Source organism: Misgurnus anguillicaudatus, chromosome 14 (genome assembly GCF_027580225.2).
Source record: "Misgurnus anguillicaudatus chromosome 14, ASM2758022v2, whole genome shotgun sequence".
NCBI lineage: Eukaryota > Metazoa > Chordata > Actinopteri > Cypriniformes > Cobitidae > Misgurnus > Misgurnus anguillicaudatus.
The window spans coordinates 30,161,385-30,181,846 of NC_073350.2; the positions used below are offsets into that span (position 1 = coordinate 30,161,385).

The 20,462-nt window shown below is 41.7% G+C and overlaps 2 long non-coding RNA genes across 2 annotated transcripts in view; both read left to right on the forward strand.

Annotated features, from left to right (window-relative positions):
• LOC129427918 (uncharacterized) overlaps positions 1-20,462 on the forward strand; it is a 111,244-nt gene that overhangs the window by 40,756 nt on the left and 50,026 nt on the right. The window lies entirely within an intron of this gene.
• LOC141369505 (uncharacterized) lies at positions 11,474-12,332 on the forward strand. The gene is made up of 5 exons (XR_012373272.1): positions 11,474-11,566; positions 11,651-11,669; positions 11,795-11,816; positions 11,935-12,001; positions 12,276-12,332. It is a non-coding gene; the product is annotated as an uncharacterized lncRNA (long non-coding RNA).

Below are 20,462 nucleotides of genomic sequence, written 5' to 3' on the forward strand. Positions count from 1 at the left end.
AGTTCTCATGCTATCTCCACATTCAGATCCAGTAACAGTAACAGTTCACGGTAAGTTATTGTTTCGAAATCATAACTGAGAAGTTTTGACTAGAGTAAAACTTTTGATAACCAACCCCAGTCTCCACTAAATCAGAAAAAAAAAAATCTTTAATGATTTATTTAGGTTTTCCTCAAGCAAAGTTGTCAGTGTCTTCTTCAGTTATCATGGACAAAGACACAGTACAGCTGAAGTGTAGTAACAGTGAGAATCAGAAGATGGACGAGTGTTACTTCATAATAGATGGAAGAGAAAATAACAGGAAACAGAGCGAATCATGTCAACTATCACTCACTGGATCTGACATCATTATTTGGTCAGGAGGTCAGAGGTCATCTATCATCATAACCTGCTTCTACACTGTGTATAAATCACAAGGTCTCATGCCATCTCCACGTTCAGATCCAGTAACAGTTCAGAGTAAGTAATTCTTTAGTAATCTTTTCACTAGAGTAACACTTGCAACAACCTACCCCAGTCTCCAATCTAAGGGAAATCAGAGAATATTTTTTTCTTTAATGATTTATTAGTTCTCCCTCAGGCAAAGTTGTCAGTGTCTTCTTCAGTTATCATGTACAGAGACACAGTACAGCTGGACTGTATGAACAGTGAGAATCAGAAGATGGACGAGTGTTACTTCATAATAAATAAGAGTAAAAATAACAGGAAACAGAGCAGATCATGTCAACTATCACTCACTGGATCTGACGTCATTGGATGGTCAGGAGGTCAGAGGTCACCTGTTAAGATAACCTGCTTGTACACTGTGTATATATCAGAAGTTCGAGTACAATCTGGACGATCAGATCCAGTAACAGTTCAGAGTAAGTTATTGATTTATAAATGATCATCACCTGCTATATTTATTCTATTGTATTTATGTAATACTACATTCTCTCTGCAGTTTTAACATCATCTACCACTGCAACTACTACAACAACAGTCATGACAACTAGTGAGTAATCTTAAAGTCGCAATGAAATTGAAATGAAAAACTATATATTTTTTTTTAATATTGTGTTATTATTAACAAATGACTTATGTGTGAGCTTCATTATTTTTTAAAAAAAATTGTGTGTGCTCATAATCTTTAATCAAAAATGCAAATCTCCTCTCCCTCTCTCTTCACTTCCGGTCATAAGTATGGCAGGTGGACGAGGTCCGGGAGAAGATTGCAGCGATTAGCAATAAGCAACACGACCCAACTTCAAACGATCCAATCAGATCTCGATGGACAAATTCAAATCCAGACCTGCCTTATTTCATCTCAAAAGCCGTTTCATTCGGATATACGCCACCACGGGGAAAATAAGGCATTGGAGTGGTCTTGGGAACCTCCTCGAGGTGGAAAGTAGAGAGGAGCGTGGCCTTTTAGTCAACTTGGGTCCGCCCCGGCCTTGACAGATTTTGGCGTAGTCGGCAGGGTTCCACCTCGAGTTGAGCGACCAAGGCCCTCCAATGGCCGACGACGAGTTGCCCGAAGCCCCACCCCGTGTTGTGCCCGAGAGGCCTGAAGCCCCACCCCGAGCCATGCCCATCTTCCTGGGAAATCCCTGGGTGCAAAAATATGGCGGAATCGAGTCTGAGGTCCGCTTGGCAGAGTGGAGGGCCCAGATTGAGTACATGGCCGGCCTCCAAGGGCTGAGTGCCATTCAACAGCAACAGTTCGTGTTGAACTCGCTAGAAGGAGAGGCCCGGCGCGAAGTACAAGCTGCCCCCGAAGCCGTTCGAGCCACCGCCCAGTCCATATTCCAATTCCTCACTGACCAGTACGGTGATACCACTCCCGTGGCTGTCCTACGGGCTCAGTTTTTTAGTTGCAAGCAGGGCCCCCACCAGCCTATCCGAGCCTTTGCCCTGAAACTTCGTGAACAGTATACTCGCCTGCAGAAACGTCGAGACCATGGGTTAGGAGATGAAGAGACCCTACTGAGAGATCAGTTTCTGCTGGGGCTAAGAGAGGGCCCCGTGCGCCAGAATTTGAGGGGGCAGTTCCGACGAGACCCCGAGCTCACGTTCGACGATCTGAAAAAGGCCCTAGAAGGCGACCAAGCTGAACTGAAGGAGGCCCCCGTATGTGCAGCGGTGAGTGGCCCGGTGGCGGCGGCCCCAGAAGTAGCAGACTGGAAACAGGCTTTGAAGATGGAGCTCTTAAAAGATGTGCGAGACCAGATGGCTGAGTTGACAAAGACCCTGGTAGGAGAGCTGCGTCTCGGGCCGGGAAGGAGAGAAGAGGGCCTGTCCCCCGAGAACGGGGGTACTCCGAGCGAGGCCGAGAGACAACGAGGCGGCCCTACCAGGTAACCGGCCCAGGTTTGAGTGGGACGAGCAGGGGAGGCCGATTTGTAATGGATGTGGAGCCGCAGGTCATGTGAGTCGACAGTGCGGCCCACGAAGAGCCTCCGAGGGGGGTTTTTAGGACGACCGGCCACAGTGGGTCATGTGGTCGGAGCCCCCCAAAGTGACCCCCCTAGAAGAGAAGAATCCAGAGACAGGATGATTGGGCTTAGCCCAACGGTGGAAGTGCAAGTGTGCGGCGCTGTGGTGCGATGCCTCGTCGACACCGGTTCCCAGGTTACCCTATTCTCTGAAAGCCTGGCCCATGAGTTGTTTGGAGCCCAACCTGTGTGCGAAGCTGAGACTCCCTGGCTTACCCTGAAGGGGGCCAACGGATTGGAAATTCATTGGCTATAGGCTCACGGATTTCGAGCTGTACGGAGTACGAGTACCACAGAAGGGGGTCGTTATTGTACAGGACCACTGCCTTGGCCGTCATCGAGCTCTCATAGGTATGAATGTTCTCTCGGAGTGCTGGGAGGAGCTATTTCAGGCTAGGCCCGTACAGACAATACCGAGAGCCGAACGGCCGGGCTGGGAACGTGTGGTGGCTGACTGTCGGCGAGTGCAGATGGCCAAGCTCCAAGACAGCCGTGAAGAGGTTGGGCGAGTAACATGTCGATTTGCATTATCTGTGCCAGCAAGAAGCGAGGCCATAGTGTGGGCCAGGGTGCCCCAGCGGCGCCAGAGGCCTGGGAGCTGGGTGTTGGTCGAACCCCATGGGGACTGCACACAGGTGGGAGTAGCCAGAGGCTTGGCAATGGTACAGCGAGGCCGAGTACCCGTGAAGGTTTGTAACGAAAATCCCTATCCAGTACACCTGTACAAACACCAGCGGCTAGTGACAGTGACACCGGTCGAGGGCCATCAGGTACGAGACAGAGAGGACATGAGCTTCCGCCAGGTGCGGCCTGCGGTGGTCGAAGTAGCATTGACCCAGGCAGATGGAATGCCTAGGGCAAGGGAGAAGAGGATGCCGGGCCACTTGATAGGTGACTCCTTAAAAGGGGAAGACCTGGAACAGAAACAAGCGGAGAAATTACAAGAGCTCCTTAGGAGATGGCAGCATGTCTTTTCAACTCACGAGGAGGACTATGGGTGCACTACGGTGATCCGGCATAGCATCCCCACGGGAGAAGCCGGGCCCAGTCGGGAGCGGTATCGTCCGATACCCACCACCCTATACACGGAAGTCAGGACCTTATTACAAGGTATGTTAGAACAAGGGATCGTACGGGAGAGCAGTAGTCCATGGGCGGCACCGATAGTGTTAGTGCAGAAGAAGAACGGTGCATGGAGGTTCTGTGTGGATTACAGGAAGTTGAATCAATTGACCAAGAAGGATGCGTTCCCGCTGCCTCGGATTGAAGACTCACTGGCAAGTCTGACTAAATCTGCTTGGTACTCCACGCTTGACTTGGCCAGTGGGTACTGGCAGGTACCGGTAGAAGAACAGGACCGGGAGAAGACCGCTTTTACTACACCCTTTGGTTTCTTCGAGTGGGACCGGATGCCCTTCGGGCTCTGTAACGCTCCCGCCACCTTCCAGAGGCTAATGCAGTGATGCCTTGGAGGTCAGCTGATGGAGTCTGTACTGGTTTACCTTGACAATGTAATTGTATATTCCCCAGATTTCGAGACTCACCTACAACACCTGGAGAGGGTGTTCCGAGAAATGGAAAGGTATGGCTTGAAGCTACAGCCCGAGAAGTGTCACCTACTGCGCCGCGAGGTGAAGTTTCTAGGCCACGTGGTGAGTGCGGCTGGAGTGGCCGTAGACCCAGACAAGGTATCTGCAGTACGGGACTGGGAGGCCCCCAAAACTGTAAGACAATTAAGATCCTTCCTAGGCTTTGTCGGGTACTACCGGCGATTTATAAAGGGGTTCTTGAAGATCGCCAAGCCCTTGAACCAACTGTTGGCGGGGACGGGACGACCACGAGGGCGAGGGTCCCCCGTGGTAGAATGGTCCATAGAGTGCGAAACAGCCTTTAGGGCGTTGAAGCAAGAACTGTTAAAAGCCCCGATTCTAGCCTACGCTGACTTTTCTCTACCTTTTCTATTATACACAGATGCCAGCAATCTTGGCCTGGGGGCTGTACTCGCACAGAAACAGGATGGAGTGGAACGAGTGATTGCTTATGCTAGTCGGAGCCTCCACCCAGCGGAAAGGAATGACGCGAACTACAGTTCCTTTAAGCTTGAATTATTGGCACTGAAATGGGCGTTGAGTGAGAAATTCAAGGACTACCTCTGGGGAGCCAAGGTAACCATAATCACTGATAATAACCCCTTAGTACATCTACAGACGGCCCGGCTAGGAGTAGTGGAGCAGCGATGGGTGGCTCAGCTAGCCAACTATGATTACCAGCTGCAGTACCGCCCCGGGAGAGAACACACTAATGCAGACGCATTATCCCGGCTACCGTCTAGGGGAGATTCGAGGGGCTCGAATCAGCCTGGAAAAGGACAAGAGGAGGAAGGACTGACGGTCGGGGTGGTGGAGGCCCCCGGGGGCCAGCAAGAGGTAGTGCCCGCGAGCTGGGGATGGGACCCCCAATGCTGGAGGGCCAGACAACAGGAGGATGAAGAGCTGCGGAACCTGGGAGAGTGGCTTAGGCAGGGCCGACGACCGACCCCCACAGAGAGACAGGGTCAAACAGAGGTGGGTCACAGAATCTTGGGACATTGGGAGAGATTAAAACTACGAGATGGTGTGTTGTGCAGGACTATTCGAGATCTGGGTACCGACGAAGAGGTTAGCCAGATCGTGGTACCACCCAGCCAAGTGCAGGTGCTGTTGACGGCGTATCACGACCGGATGGGACACCAAGGACAGAAACGCACGGTGTCGTTACTACGCCGGCACTTTTACTGGCCGGGGATGGAGATTTCCGTGAGTACATTTATACAAGCATGTCCTCGATGTACTCTCTTTAAATCTCGGCAGGAACCACGAGCACCCATGGTCCCCATCCATGCTAGGGCCCCTCTCCACATCGTTGCTATGGACTACCTGACTTTGAGTCGTCCAAAGGACCGGTATCAGAATATCCTGGTCCTGACCGACCTGTTTACCAAGTATGCCTGGGCCATCCCCACCCTCGACCAGACAGCAAGCACCACGGCCACAGCACTATGGAGGGCGGTCTTTCAGCCATTCGGGTGCCCGGAGTTCCTCCACTCCGATCAGGGTCCCAATTTCGAGTCCCGCATCATTCGGGAAGTATGCCAGCTGTACGGCTGTACAAAAACCCACATGACCTCATACCACCCCCAAGGGAACGGAGGCTGCGAGCGGTTTAACCAAACCCTGTTGAATCTACTGGGAACCCTGGACCAGAGGCGCCAGGATGATTGGGTGAGTGCCCTACCAAATTTGTTGCAAGCCTATAACAACAGCATACATAGCACCACGGGGTACGCCCCCACCTATTTGATGTTTGGAAGGCACATTCGCTTGCCCACAGATCTTCTGTTAGGAACAGCTGGGAGCGAAGGAGAGGGGAATGTGACCGAGTGGGTAGGACGACACCATCATCGTCTCCACTTGCATATGAGCAGGTCAATAAGAGGATCCAGGCGGCCGGGGAGAAGAATAAGAGGCTGTACGACAGGATGGCACGGGACGCTCCTTTGCTCCCTGGAGAAAGGGTCCTGGTACGGGACAACCGGCGGCTAGGGGGAGGTAAGCTGAGTGATCGGTGGGAGGCCAGGCCATACGTGGTGCAACGGCAGCAGAGGCCGGGACAACCAGTGTACACGATCAGGCCGGAAGGGAAGCCCGGGCCTGACCGAGTAGTCCATCGAAACATGATCCGTCCCTGTCCAAACTATCCCCCACCTTCCACGGAAGTGGCTCCTAAGGAGCCGGTGCCCATTGCTCCTTGGATTGGAGGATGGGCTATAATCCCAAGAGGCCCAGTGGACGAACCAGCTTAGGCGGTCCTAGGTGAACCCGAGAACTTACCTGCCGGGGGAGGTCCGGCGAACGAACCGGTCCAGGAGGCTCCAAGGGAGCCGGACGACTTGGCCGTTAGGGTAGACCCAGTGTCCCCTCCACGACGCCCCCAGCGGAAGAACCGGGGACGACCGCCAGCCCAGTACGGGGAATGGGTCACAGCAAGCGGTTCTAGGGACTAGAACCATTCCGGCGGGGGAGGATGTCACCAGGTGACGATCTGTAAGGGCGGAACCAAAAGTGGGGAAGACGGGTTCCGCCCGACGATGGTTCCGCCCGGATGACTAACTCCGAACACCGGAATTTCCGGGGTTTCCCCGAACACGAAATCAGGCCAAACTAGACACAGGTGAGGACAATTTACACTGCGATTTCTGATAGGTCAATCAGGAGAACAAGCAGAGTACAAAAAGGCCTTTGAAGAGATCAGAAGGGAGCTTGTTTAGTACTTTGTCCACGCTGTGTTGCTGCTGTGTAGGGCCGCTGTTTTGATGCACATCGATCCCTTGGGGAAGAAAGAGGCAGAAGGTAACTAGGTGAAGAGGTTTGTGGACGGATTTACTTACGAGTGTGTGAAACCCGAGTCTACGAGTGCAGTAAATCCCAGGTTGTGAGAACAAACATCGAGTGAGTAACCGCTGTTGTGTGTGTGGATGCAGTATTTACAGTCGGCTGCTATTGTGTACTCTGAGTATATTAAAAGTACCGGGCCCCACTGTGAAGGGAAGCGTGGGTGAGCCGTAGGATAACAGGAAGTACGAACAGGCTGTGTGAACAACCAACGAGTGAGTAACCGCTGTTGTGTGTGTGTGGATGCAGTATTTACAACCCGCTGTTATTGTGCACTCTGAGTCTATTAAAAGTACCGGGCCCCACTGTGAAGGGAAGCGTGGGCGAGCCGCGGAACGACTGGAAGCACGAAACAGGAACCACTCGTTCAGAGAAGCCGTCTGCTGTAAGTCATCTGGCCCTGTGAAACACAAGAAGAGCGGGTGAGCCAAACAGTCCCTAGAACTGCCCCAGCCTCGGACGACTCGTGAGGGAAGAAGAACACGTTGTGGCTCGTGCCCCGTGCGAAGAGGAGACTTAAACCTTTCGGCCCCCTGTGTGTCAGTAATAACTGCATCACCTTGAAACTAGACAGTGGTGAAGTCCAGCGTTACGTCCAAGTGAGTAGCAACTAAGTGTACTGTACGGATTTTGGGTCGTGGCATTCTCTGATTCTATCCCCCCAGAAGTCTGTGGTGTGTGCGGAGCTTCATCGAGAGTTCTCCCCAGCTCGCGGCCCCCGGCTGTCCAAGCAAGGAGGGAGAGCTAGGGAAGCGTTCGGCTCCGTGGCACCTGACCCATCAACCCTACGACACCCCTGAGGCGTAAGCAGACGGGTGGAGGTATATGGTGCATGAACGCTGTTGTGAAAGCCCACTGTCCGAAGGCAACAAGAAGTTTAAATCTTGTGAGTAATCTACCTGTGTGATGCATTAACCTACCTATACTTGCAGCAGTGCCCCGAGGAAAGATCGAACTGTGAGGAACTGTGAAATACCTACCTTTGCCCTAGGGAATCGCCTCGCAGCAAACGAGAAGTTCAAGCCCTGTGAGTAACTTACCCGTGTGATGTGGTAATCTGTCTGTGCTTATAGCAAAACCCTGAGGAGGAAACGAACTGTGAAATACCTACCTGCCCTAGTGTACCGCCTCGCAGCAAACGAGAAGTCCAAGCCCGTGAGTAACTTACCTGTGTGATGAGGTAATCTGTCTGTGCTTATAGCAGAGGCCTGAGGAGGAAACGAACTGTGAAATACCTACCTTTGTCCCAGTGCACTGTCCCGAAGAGAGTGAGGGGCCCCAACAAGGGCAACCTGAGGGTGTAGGAGAGACAGAGAAAAGAACCAGATTAGTCACAATACCGTGTTGAAAATAAAGTCACTAACAGTGTTTACCTGTTTTGCCTCCAGGAGGAAGCGGAGGGCGCCACGGGTTCAAGAAACAAGTGGACAGAAGTCCGGGCCCCCACTCCATGGTTGAAGCCGCCCTGGGGGGCGAGAAGAAGGGATTTTAAAGTGCCCTTTCCCCTTTTCCCCTCCCCTTTCCTGATTTTTAATTATTTAAATAAAGATATATTTTTAAACATAGTATTCTTGTCTGTCTGGTCATTGGAGTGGTCTTGGGAACCTCCTCGAGGTGGAAAGTAGAGAGGGGCGTGGCCTTTTAGTCAACTTGGGTCCGCCCCGGCCGTGACACAGAATTTTCTGCTCTAATTTACCTCGATTTTTTTCTTCTGAGAATCTGAGAGAAAATTGTGTGCAGGACCTCCACCGGTTCTAATGTTCAGCAGAGATGATCCTGTAATGTTGATGTTTACTGATCAAATCTTACAAATCCCGATATGCTTGCAAGTAATTTGGGGCCGCTCTGATTATATCAAACATTTAATATTTAGGATTCTTTAAATCGGGATGATTACATCTGTACTTTCACAATAGCCAATGAGAAACAAAAGTGAATGATGCCTGAATAGCGGTCCGTGCACACAGCCAGACTTTTACTCACAAAAGCTGTGTTCCACTTCACGTGGCGCTGCAAGAACCAACAGGTGGATGACATCCGAATACCACAAAAGCTATTTGAAATCAGACTCCTCCATATGATTTCATGAATCATCCTTGTGGTACTTTAATGTCCTTCGCCACTCAGTTGTTTAGTTGCCCTTCGTAGCGTAACTAAACCCGCCCTCTCGTGTTGAGTTGGGGGTATAATTACAGTCGTTTGAGTGTCCATGGTGAAAACTGTTTAAGGATCTAACTCTGCGATTCAGTACTACGTAGTTTACAGACTTATTGGCATGTTTCAGCAAAACATTTCTAACATTTATAATGTGTGAATAATTAATAAATTCTGTATATTTAGGTTTTCCTCAGGCAAAGTTGTCAGTGTCTTCTTCAGTTATCATGGACAGAGACACAGTACAGCTGAACTGTAACAGTGAGAATCAGATGATTGACAGGTGTTACTTCATAATAGATGGAAGAGAAAGTAAACAGAGCAGATCATGTCAACTATCACTCACTGGATCTGACATCATTAAATGGTCAGGAGGTCAGAGGTCATCTGTCATCATAACCTGCTACTACACTGTGTATACATCACAAGGTCTCATGTCATCTCCACGTTCAGATCCAGAAACAGTAACAGTTCACAGTAAGTTATTGATTTATAAATGATCATCACCTGCTTTATTAATACTATTGTATTTATGTAATACTACATTATCTCTGCCGTTTCAACATCATCTACTGCAAGTACAACAACAACAGTCATGAAAACTTGTGAGTAGTCTTAACATTAAATCAAACTTGTACCCAAAGACACCAAAAAGCAATTTTCCTTTATTCACCTTCAATGATCTCAGAGACAGTTCTGTTAAAGGTCATCTTAAGCCGAGCGCACACTTCAGAATTATCGACCTGAATTTACCTCGATTTGCCCCTACCAAGAATCTGAGAGAAAATCTGGTGCAGGATATCCACTGTTTTCGATGTTCGGCAGAGATGATCATGTAACGTTGACGTTAACTGATCAAATCTTACAACTCCCAATATGCTTGCAAGTAAATTGGAGCAGCTCTGATTATATTAAACATTCGATATTTAGGATTTTTTAAATCGGGATGATAACATCTGTACTTTCACAATAGCCAATTAGAAACGAAGGTGAAAGATGCTTTGATGTTTTCCACCCCTCTGTTCTTGCAGCGCTGTGTGAAGTTAAACACACCTAATCACTTAGTCTTTAGTGATTTTGCCTTCAAAACAAAAGTACGAGAACTTTTTTGCAACAATGGTTTATTTTGAGATGAATTGAGAGCTTTTAATTTACAAATGTTTTTAAAGACATTCAAAAGCATCTGTGAATCACTAGACACACCTTTATAATAGCTGTCATTAAATGTGTGGTACTGTATGAAAACTAACAGCGAACCATTGAAATGTTTACGTGGGCCATAATATATAACGCAGCTAGTTTAAATGTTAACGTTACCCTTCACACGGGTCAGAGTCAGTTTCTATGTTGTGGCTTGCCATCCAGTAGTGACTTCTCAACTCTTATGTGTTTTAATTGGCTTGCCTATGTGAGTTGACATTAAACGCTCCCTCTGGCACATTAATCTTAATAATATCCTGTTATTGTACGATATGTATGATTTTTAAATCTGTTTAAAATTTGAAAGAATATCTGTCAATATTCTCCTTATGTGTTTGCTGCAACAAGATTTCATAATTTGCCAGCATTTGTAAAATCCTGTTGTGTGAGCTCATCTTTACCAAACTGAACCTTTATTTAACATTTCCAGCTTTTAACTCTCTTATATTTACAAATATTTTACTGTAATACGGCTCCATTCTCTCTCCAGTTTCAACATCAACTACCACTCTGGGGAAAACAAAAACAACAGTCATGGCAACTTGTGAGTAATCATAATAATAAATCAAACCTGAAGACTTTTCCACTTCATTTTACTATCATCATACCAACTGAACATTTTGTTGTATATTTCTGCAGTGTCCACTCCTGTAAACACAACACAACCAACAGCTGGTAAGCTACAGTACAACTCTATCTCATGTTACTGTGAATTAAATTTAATGTCTGTGGACACCCACTGACATGACAACTTTTGCAAGGCGTTCTCTTCTGATAAACTTATTCTGATGTACTTATTCTATGCAACAACAAAACTAAGGGCCAGATTTACTAACTTGCAAACTAGTGTCGTGATTTACTAAAGAGACACAATAAAAAATTATTTCACATTTTTTTTTATGATTGACCTTGGAGTGCTCATCAAATTACTGGAATTTGTGCCATAATTTAAAACCACAAAAAACATGTCTTTAAACCCTAAGCTAATATGCGTTGGTCATTACGGAAATGTAATTTTTGTGCCTGTTCTTTAACGTGCACCTTGTCAGTAAATCACATGCAGAAATTTCTAATTTGCCCTGTTTAGTAAATCTGGCGGCCAAAAGTTTTTAAATATCTTTTTTGGGGAATATATTTTATTGGTTTCATTTTTATAACTTAAGGATTACACTTAAACATATGGCTATACCCAAGCATATACCATAATGATGCCTTTTTTAGACACAGAAGTAATAATACAGTGGTCAGCAGTGGCGTGCTCTGTGATTGTACTCGCAGGACTCATATGTCTGTGCACATTTGCATGTAAGTAAAGTTTATACATTTAGTTATTTTTAATTAGTATATAAACTGAGCTTCATTTGTTTTTATTTGTTCTTTGTTTTCTAGACAAAAAAAGATCAAAACGGTAAGTATTTTCCATCAGCTTATTCTATAATAGTATACCATATAAAAAATTTATATTTGATTGAATAAAGAATATAGTACAAAACTAAGATTTAACAATAACAATACTGCTTTGTATTATTGCAGTCAAAGAACTGCAGGAGATTCGGTGAGCATCATCTGTGTGTTTATGATTTTTAAAGTCACAAAGTAATTTATCATAATAACACTTTTCATATCTCATAATGAGGAAAGTGATATGATCTTAATGATTTACTCTTTTGTAGCGTGCTTCTGGACCTGCAGAAATAAACTCTCTCATCACTTCTGTACCAGACACATCTAAACCCACAGGTAAGAAAACATCACACTATCACATTAAAACCATTATAAGCTTAAAAACATATTCTCACGTGAGCTAAAGCAGTATGTTGTTCAATCATTTAGCAGACAAATTACAACTTACAGAGAGCAATCTAACACATTGTACTTTACATAATGTACAGCAATGACTTCAGGATTATAAAACCCAGAAAAAACCTAAACTGATGAATGTGGAAAACATCACTATTGTTTAAGATGTTCACATTGTTTTGACATTATTTTACTCCTTTTGATTCTTTCAAAGACAGCAAACCAGGTCTCTCAAACACTCACTCGCTGATTACAAACTTCCAGCCCTCAGTTAACAAAAATCATGCAAAATACAAACAGACTCATGCAAAATCTAGTTTTACTTAGTATTTATAGTACTGTATAAACTGACTTCACTATCAGTTAAACATGTCAAATTACATGAAGCTTTACATCTACGTGAGCTAAATTATACCTACTTTACTTGCGTAATATTATCAAACATTACGTCATCATGACTTTTTCAGAACTTCAACAATGCTCTTGCAGACGGTTTCAGCAGCAACAACATAAATAAAAACTAAACCACTTCCGTTAGACGTCCACATAGAATCAATAACAAAAAAGTAATTTTACAGAAGTTTATTTCTAATAACAAAGTTTCTAAATGACTACAGACATGGGGTCTCATTTATAAAGCAAGGCTGGAAATGTGTCTACGCCGGTTCCCACGCAAAAGTTGTGATCTATAAAAAACAAACTTGATGGGAGAATGGGCTTGTATGGTGGGATCTGAGGATTTTTTCATGTATGCACACTTGCAGGTGATCTTTGATTTATAAAGGGACGGAAAATTAAAAGTTTTGCTTTTCTAGGCCGATATGGCTAGGAACTGCACTCTCTTTCTGGCATAATAATCAAAGACTTTGCTGCTGTAACATGGCTGCAGCAGGCGTAGTGATATTACTGTACAAAAATATTTCCCTTGGTTACTTTCAATAGCAGGGGACTATTTTCAGGCGCTGGGTAATATCATTGCGCCTATTGCAGGCACTTTCCGATGGTCTTAGTACATGATGTAACTACAGAAGAGTCAAGTTTTAAATAGGAAAAATATCCAAACTCTTTGGTTATTTTTTAGCGCAATGCTAATGGTTTAATCAGATTCAATGGATTATGCTAAGCTATGCTAAAAGTGCTAGCGCCAGACCCGAAGATCAGCTGAATGGATTCCAAAACTGTAAAAAGTGTTTAACTCTATGGAGAGCTGAAAATGAGCATATTTTCAAAAAAGTGGAGTGTCCCTTTAAAGCTCAAAACAGTAGAGATGATTGTAGACTTAAAATAGTGTGTGCACAGTGCCTACCTGGCGAATGCACCTCGTTCTGATTCAAGTAATTTACCTTCGTTCATATATTATATCTAACGCAAATAACTATTACACTGTGCTAATGTTACTGTGTAAAATTAATGTATACAATGTTAGCCACAGCTCCTTAAATTCTTGCTTGGCTGCCTGCCAACCTCCCTGCACAGTTGTGATCCATGCTCGTCATCTCCCCTCATCTTTATCAAACCAAAATATTTTATTTTTGACATTTGTTTCAGAGATCAGTTTAGCCACTAGCAAGACCAATAAATAAATAGAGACCGGAGGTTTACTTCAGTTCAGCCGGAGGTTCACAACCGTGACAATGCACGTGTGTCCAATGAAATGGTCTATATAAAGTAACTTAACACTTATAATTGGTAACTTATGAGTTACCACAGAACTATAGACTTTTTTGAGCATTACACAGGTTTTTAATGGGGACCTGGCTTATACCCACAGATGACATAATTCATACATTTGGAAAAAGCACCACCTCTTGTTTGTAATGTTAGTATTCGGTTTATGATATTTTCTCCTAAAGGCCTCCAGCAGCCACAGTCCCACCAAGAAAGCGAACCAGTGATTTACTCGCTCATTACTTCAACTTCCCAGCCTTCAGGTAACAGAATACATTCACGGAACACAGTAAGATTTCTTTTGAAACAATTTGATGCATGCAGGCCTCTCACTTGAGTGATTTCACTTGAGTGATTTCAAGTGAAATCTTTAAAGCAATATACTGTAACAGTTTTTGCATTGCATTACAGATGTTTTGCTCAATACACAACACAAGAAGGGACATATTGAAAAGGATGAAGTATGTATGAACATGCCACAGATACACATAGCAATATTTAACTTACTGAAGTGTGTAAACTTTCTGGTGTGAAAATACCTGTCGCAGATTAAAGTGCAAAGAGAGATGTATGCCATATGTGTGCCCACTATCCTAATTATAGTCTAAAACCACTGTGCTGTCTAATGACATGAGACAGTTTACAGGAAAACAGAAGTGGTGCAGAAATTACAATTTTTTTGTCTTTTTCCATGATGTAGAACTTTCATCACGTCTACTACACCATCCCAGACAAACCAGTAAGAGCTGTTGCTAAAGATCAGGCTACCTGACGTTCACTCAATACTTGGATTCAGCCTCGTCAAGACTTTGTTCATTATCTTCTTTGTTTATTTTTGATTTACATTATTGACATGTATTTGTTAAATGTTTAAATGATAAAGTATTTTTATTAGCTGACAAACATTCATAAAGGTTAATCAGAGTTTATATAGTTTCTATATTTAACAGTTAAGCTGCATTCAGACTAGCAGCGACTAGCAGTAGCAGAGCGACGCAATCTCGTTGATTTCAATGGAAACTCTGCAACTTCCGGCCACATAAGCAACAGTGACCATTGGCGACTGGATGTGGTGTGTCCAGACTTGCAATAAAGTTTATGCAAATTATGAGCGGTTTTCGAGAGCGACTACCAATGAGAACAAAGCAGGGGAGTTTATGTCATCCGCCTCTCGTCAGTTACTGGCTTGCCTTGGACGGTACTCGCTTGTTTATGACAACCAGATTTAGAAACGCCTCTTTTGAAAGAGACGAGCGACACACAGCGACAAAGTTGCTTATATTGTGAATGTACTTTTAGATGCCATGAGACAAATCAGTTTATCAAAACAGTGCTTACAGTGAACACCTTCGGTTACTTAGACACGTTAAGCTGAGGAGGAATTAAGAGTAACAGTTACATACCTTGTGTTTTCATGTTTTCTGTGATAATTCTTCACACAATAAGATTTTAATTCGTTTCCTAGTTGAACTTAAGGCATAACTTTTGTTTCTGGTGTATAACTTGAGTAATAATTGAGTTATGCGTAATAGTATTACTTAACGCATTTACATTTATATCAACTTCAAGCGAAGCCGAGAGCGATGTCATTAAACATCGTGATAACAAAATCGTCCATACGCTTCCTATTAGCTCTCGCAGTACTTTGATGTCATACGCCGATCGGTCTGCGCAGAGCTGCGTGAAGTCGAACACTCTTTGTTGTGGTATTGTGCATAAATGACATATTAAAACAGGGCTATATTGTAAATTTTTAACAAAAAACTTTTAAAGTTATATATATTGGTTAAATTTAATTTGTTAAATATGTAAACAATATATAAAACCACAAGATATTTCCTTAATGTTTTTAAAAAAATCTATATTTTTTGGCTTATTGCTTGTTCTTTGTGCTATTACAACTCATGTTACTGTGCATTGCAAATTGCATAATAAAATTAAATGACAGAATAAAACTAATGGAAAATATGTTTTTATTTATATAACATGGCTTTCCTTTAATGTAAAGGGATTAATCAATGTGCGCTACTCTTACAAACAGCAATGTGAAATATTTAGATTTTTCATGTCATGCATCTTCAGAGCTGTATTAATTTGGTCTGTAGTAATATAATATATATTAGATTAACTCTCATAATTTCTACATAATAATATCAACATTAATTGAGAACTAGATTTTCCTAAGTAAAATGATGGTAAATACACAATTAATTAATGTAGAAAATGAACTGTGTGAGAATAGTAAGTCATATTAGATATTTTCTTGTATTATTTAACTGTTTTATAGTCACACATAGTCCTAAAAAATTAAGTAAATTTTAATCAAAAACTTTAGCAGAATCAAGTAAAATCTTAGTTCATTTAAATTAAGAATATTTAATCTATTAAACGAAAAAATTCAAGTAAAATTAGCTTAAATTTATTTGGACATGTTGTAAGGAATACCCACAATCCTTTGCGCCTGAATATTTTAATTTTTTAAGCTTTATCACAGAATAAGAACTGATAAGAACTTTAACTACTTAAATATGTGTTAATAAAATTTCATAAAGGTTTAAGCTCTCATATTATTGATTTGTTTTGTTATTGTAACTTCTAAAAAAAATTAAGTAACATTTACTTAATTATTTAACCTATGTTTTTCATGCATTATTAAGTAGATTTTATTTAATTTTAGTAGGTAAGTTGTATTTATAAAAACAATAAATTTTACTTTAAAAAGTTTGTGCAAATTGTTACGAGGATTTTTCAAAGTAAATTTTACAAGTTGTTTTTTTCAGTGCACTTAATTTTAATTACAGCGTTAACCATTGGTGTATCGTCTGTCCTTAATTATGAAGTCTGACAAAGCTCTTAACTCTTAACTAGTTGCATGGTCGAGTTTGTGATCGTGAACCTGCAGCAGCTGATGCAAGGATTCTAAGCGACAATTCAGATCCAATTGAACGAGTCATAATAATGAGAGTTAAAGGTTTAAAATAAAATGATCAAACATTTCTCCAAATTCCATAATTAAATCTATTTGATTCATAATCACAAACAACGAGATTTTATCTTTTGGAGTCAGATAAAACCACCTAAATTACGTAATGTTAAAACATCATCAGTGAGCAACGGAAAAGACAGAGCGCATAAGGACCCTTCGCCATGCCGGTTGGTTTCCGCCATTGGTCAAACAAATGGATATATTTTTCCCTCAATGTAATGTTTTCAACAATACATGAACAAAAGTTTTTAAAATATCAAAGTAACATATGTCGTTGCTCACAAAAAGCAGGTTTTTAAAATTATATAAACATCATAATCCATTTTGCACATGCATTATAGGGCTTTTCACACTACACTACACCCTGAGTTATCTTCATTCTAAACCTCGCTTTTAACCCTAGGTTAAGGATCGTTTCACACTTGTAATTTAAAAATGGGGTTATCCCTACAATTAACCTAGGGTTATGAAACCCTGCTCAGAAGCAGGGTTAGCCATGCTTTTGCGGGGTTGACCTGGCATTTACATGCAACCAAATAATCCGTTTGTAATCGTATTGATGGCTCAATCGTATTGAAAAGCCTTCATGTAAACACCTTAATCAATACGATTGAGGATGATCGGATGCAAATTTGGATTGTATTGAAGGAGGTGGTGTACTCCGATCTGTGATCCGATCCAAGGAGAAAAGTAGGCTAGGCATGTAAACGCGTGAATCGTAGTCTTTTTTCAATCGGATGCAAAAATCAATCGGATGCAAAAAAACATTGTGCACATGCGCAGAACATTTATCACGTCCTTTATTGAGTTCTTATATCATATGATTCTCATCACAGAAACACTGCGATATACATTCTGCCGTGTTTACGTGTACTTTTAAAACATTCGGCTACTTAAAGCAATAAAATAGCATTATGCCTTTTGAAAAGTGTGTTTAGATTACCAATATCTGAAAACTTCTTAAAAACAACTTTCTCCAACTCCGCTTTAACTTAAATCCAGAGATAAAGCATGAACTCCATGAGAGATATTGTCTGCAGCGTGGCGTTGCCAAGTCCTCTGCTTTTTTCGAGTTTAGATTTGAGCTACTGTTTAAACTATTTCCACCAGCTTTTTTCTGCGGGTTAAAGATAAAAGTATTTCATTCATTAGTTATTGGTATTTGGGCTGTGAATAGTCATTGGGATGCTTTTGGGCTAGTTTTAAATGTCCATTTGGGATGGTTCTTATACGCAAATCTGGCAACCCTGGCTGTGCGCTTGCGCAGACGCTCGGTTCGGATTCTATAGAATGTACATTTTAATCAGATTGCAATATTTAGGGTCCATGTAAACTGTATCGTAACCTTCAATCGTATTAAATTCATTCGGATTGACAAAATTTTGTGCATGTAAACATAGCCAATGTGAAACATAAGATTATGAATACCCAGCTTTATCTCTTAACACCTGGTCATGCATGAACAGTGTGAAACCGATAACCCAAGATTCCGTTAACCTGGGGATTAGTATAACCTGGGGTTAACTATTTCAAGTATGAAAAGCCCTATTGTGTGTTATGCCGATATTTATCTTATTTGTTAATAACAAGAAGACATATATATATATATATATATATATATATATTTAAGACTTAAAGAGTCACCTTATTCAGAAACAGACTGCAATAGCTATAATCATCACAATCTATAACCATATATTTTAGATTAGCTGCCTACTGCTCTCGGTGTGTGTGTTCACGACTTGCAGTGCATGTATGATCACAAAACATTACTTGAACATGACTACATTGGTAAACTAAAAATGTATTAAATCTTAACATCTTTAAAATTAACTAAATTAACTATTATTTTACTTTTAACTTGCACATTCAAATCAAAAGTTGCATGTTAACATTAGATAACGCACACAAATTAACAAATAAATCTGTATTGGCTTATATTTATAATAATTAAAGAATGCTTTAAAAAAATATGTTCGGTATTTTTATGCTAGCTAATGCATTACCTAATGGAAAGTGTTAAAGTTTGATTAATAAATATAGCACTATAGCATGTGCAGCTTTACTTAATGGTGTCAACAAGTGCAATGTGCAAAGATTCTGTTGAAAGCCAATGACATCAGAAATATAATTGAAAAGGTGTGAATGAGAAGCGAGGCAGTTTGGTTTCAGGTTGAGTGTCAGAATTATTTTTGCCTATATGTGCTGATACATACAGCAGACTATCAAGTGGTAAAGAATAATGCAAATTAAAATCTTCTATTAAGAAACATATACATACTGTACTGATAACCAAATATACCTTTACAAAAATTAACAATTGTTTTACTACAGTTAAAACCAAAAAAACATGCTTACTGTAGTAAAACCATGGTAACCACAAAATAACCATGGTTTTGACAACTATGGTTTTTAAAAACCATAGTTAAACCATGGTTACTGTAGTAAAACCATAGTTTTGCTGATAGTAATCAATACACCAAAAAACCATGGTTACTACACTTTTACCACAATAAAACCATGGTTAATTAAGGGATATGCATATACATATATACATGCTTCTCTCTTCAGGGCTGCGTTTCCCAATAACGATTTAACTTAGCACTTAAAGGTACAATTTGTAAGATATTTGCCGTAAAATATCCAAAAACCACTAAGCCAGCATTATATATTTTGTCCAGCTGATTACTAACAATATCTCTAATGTTTTCAACTACTTGTAAATTATGAGAAAATTGCCATCTCTACAAGCATTTGTTGTACATTTACCCAAAATTCCCAAAAATGCACGTAAAACGATTGCTCGCAGCTGGGATTCAAGTGCTAGCCGCTATATGTTTGTCTGTGCTGAAATGTCAATAACTTGTAATTATAGCAGATGCTTGTTTAGCCTAATGATTTTCAGCCAATGTGCACTAATATTTTAATAATATTATAGTTAGGACTCGTCCCAATGCGCAATGCCTTCTGCATTTTATATTATAGTTTAGTTTGTTATTTTCTGTGTTTATTTATTATTATGGATTTCTGTGTAATGAAAATGTTACTTTACTAGCATTGTTCTATGTATACTGTACATATTTATATTGTGCATAACCTTTTCCAGTCATTATTTCACCGTTGATTCACCGTTGAATCAACTTCAAGGACAAGGTTGAATCAACATTAAATTTCCTTTTGATTTTGCAAATTGAATCAACGTTTATTGTTGATGAAATATAGCAGCAACTGCCAAGAACCATTTATCCATTTGCTAGTACCAGCTTTTACCAAACTTGTACCAATATGCTTTCCTTCTTTATTAATTTATGATCAGTAATTTAAATTGCAAAAAAAGAAGAACCCAATAAATAAAGATACAATTAAAACATCACACTATCTTCATTGCACAAGAGTGCATTTTGCAGATTTTCCTGCAGGTGAACTTGTAACTCTGTCACCTTACGATGCACTTATGAATTTAACAATTACTTTAAGTGTTCGTAGATCTACGACAATAGTATTAAGTATTACTTAAAGTTAAGACGCTTTGGGGAAACGCAGCCAAGAAGCACATTTCAGCTAGTGCTTTAGAAGGAGGTGCAGGCTAATGTGCATTTTTCACAGAGGAAGTAAAAAACTTTTGGGCCATTCACACCTTAAGAACATTACATGCAACGTGCAAGGTGTTTCTACCAAATAACTGATCGGTGCAACTAACATCAGGTGCATTTAAAATATTTCTGAAAAAATAAAGAATAAAGCATG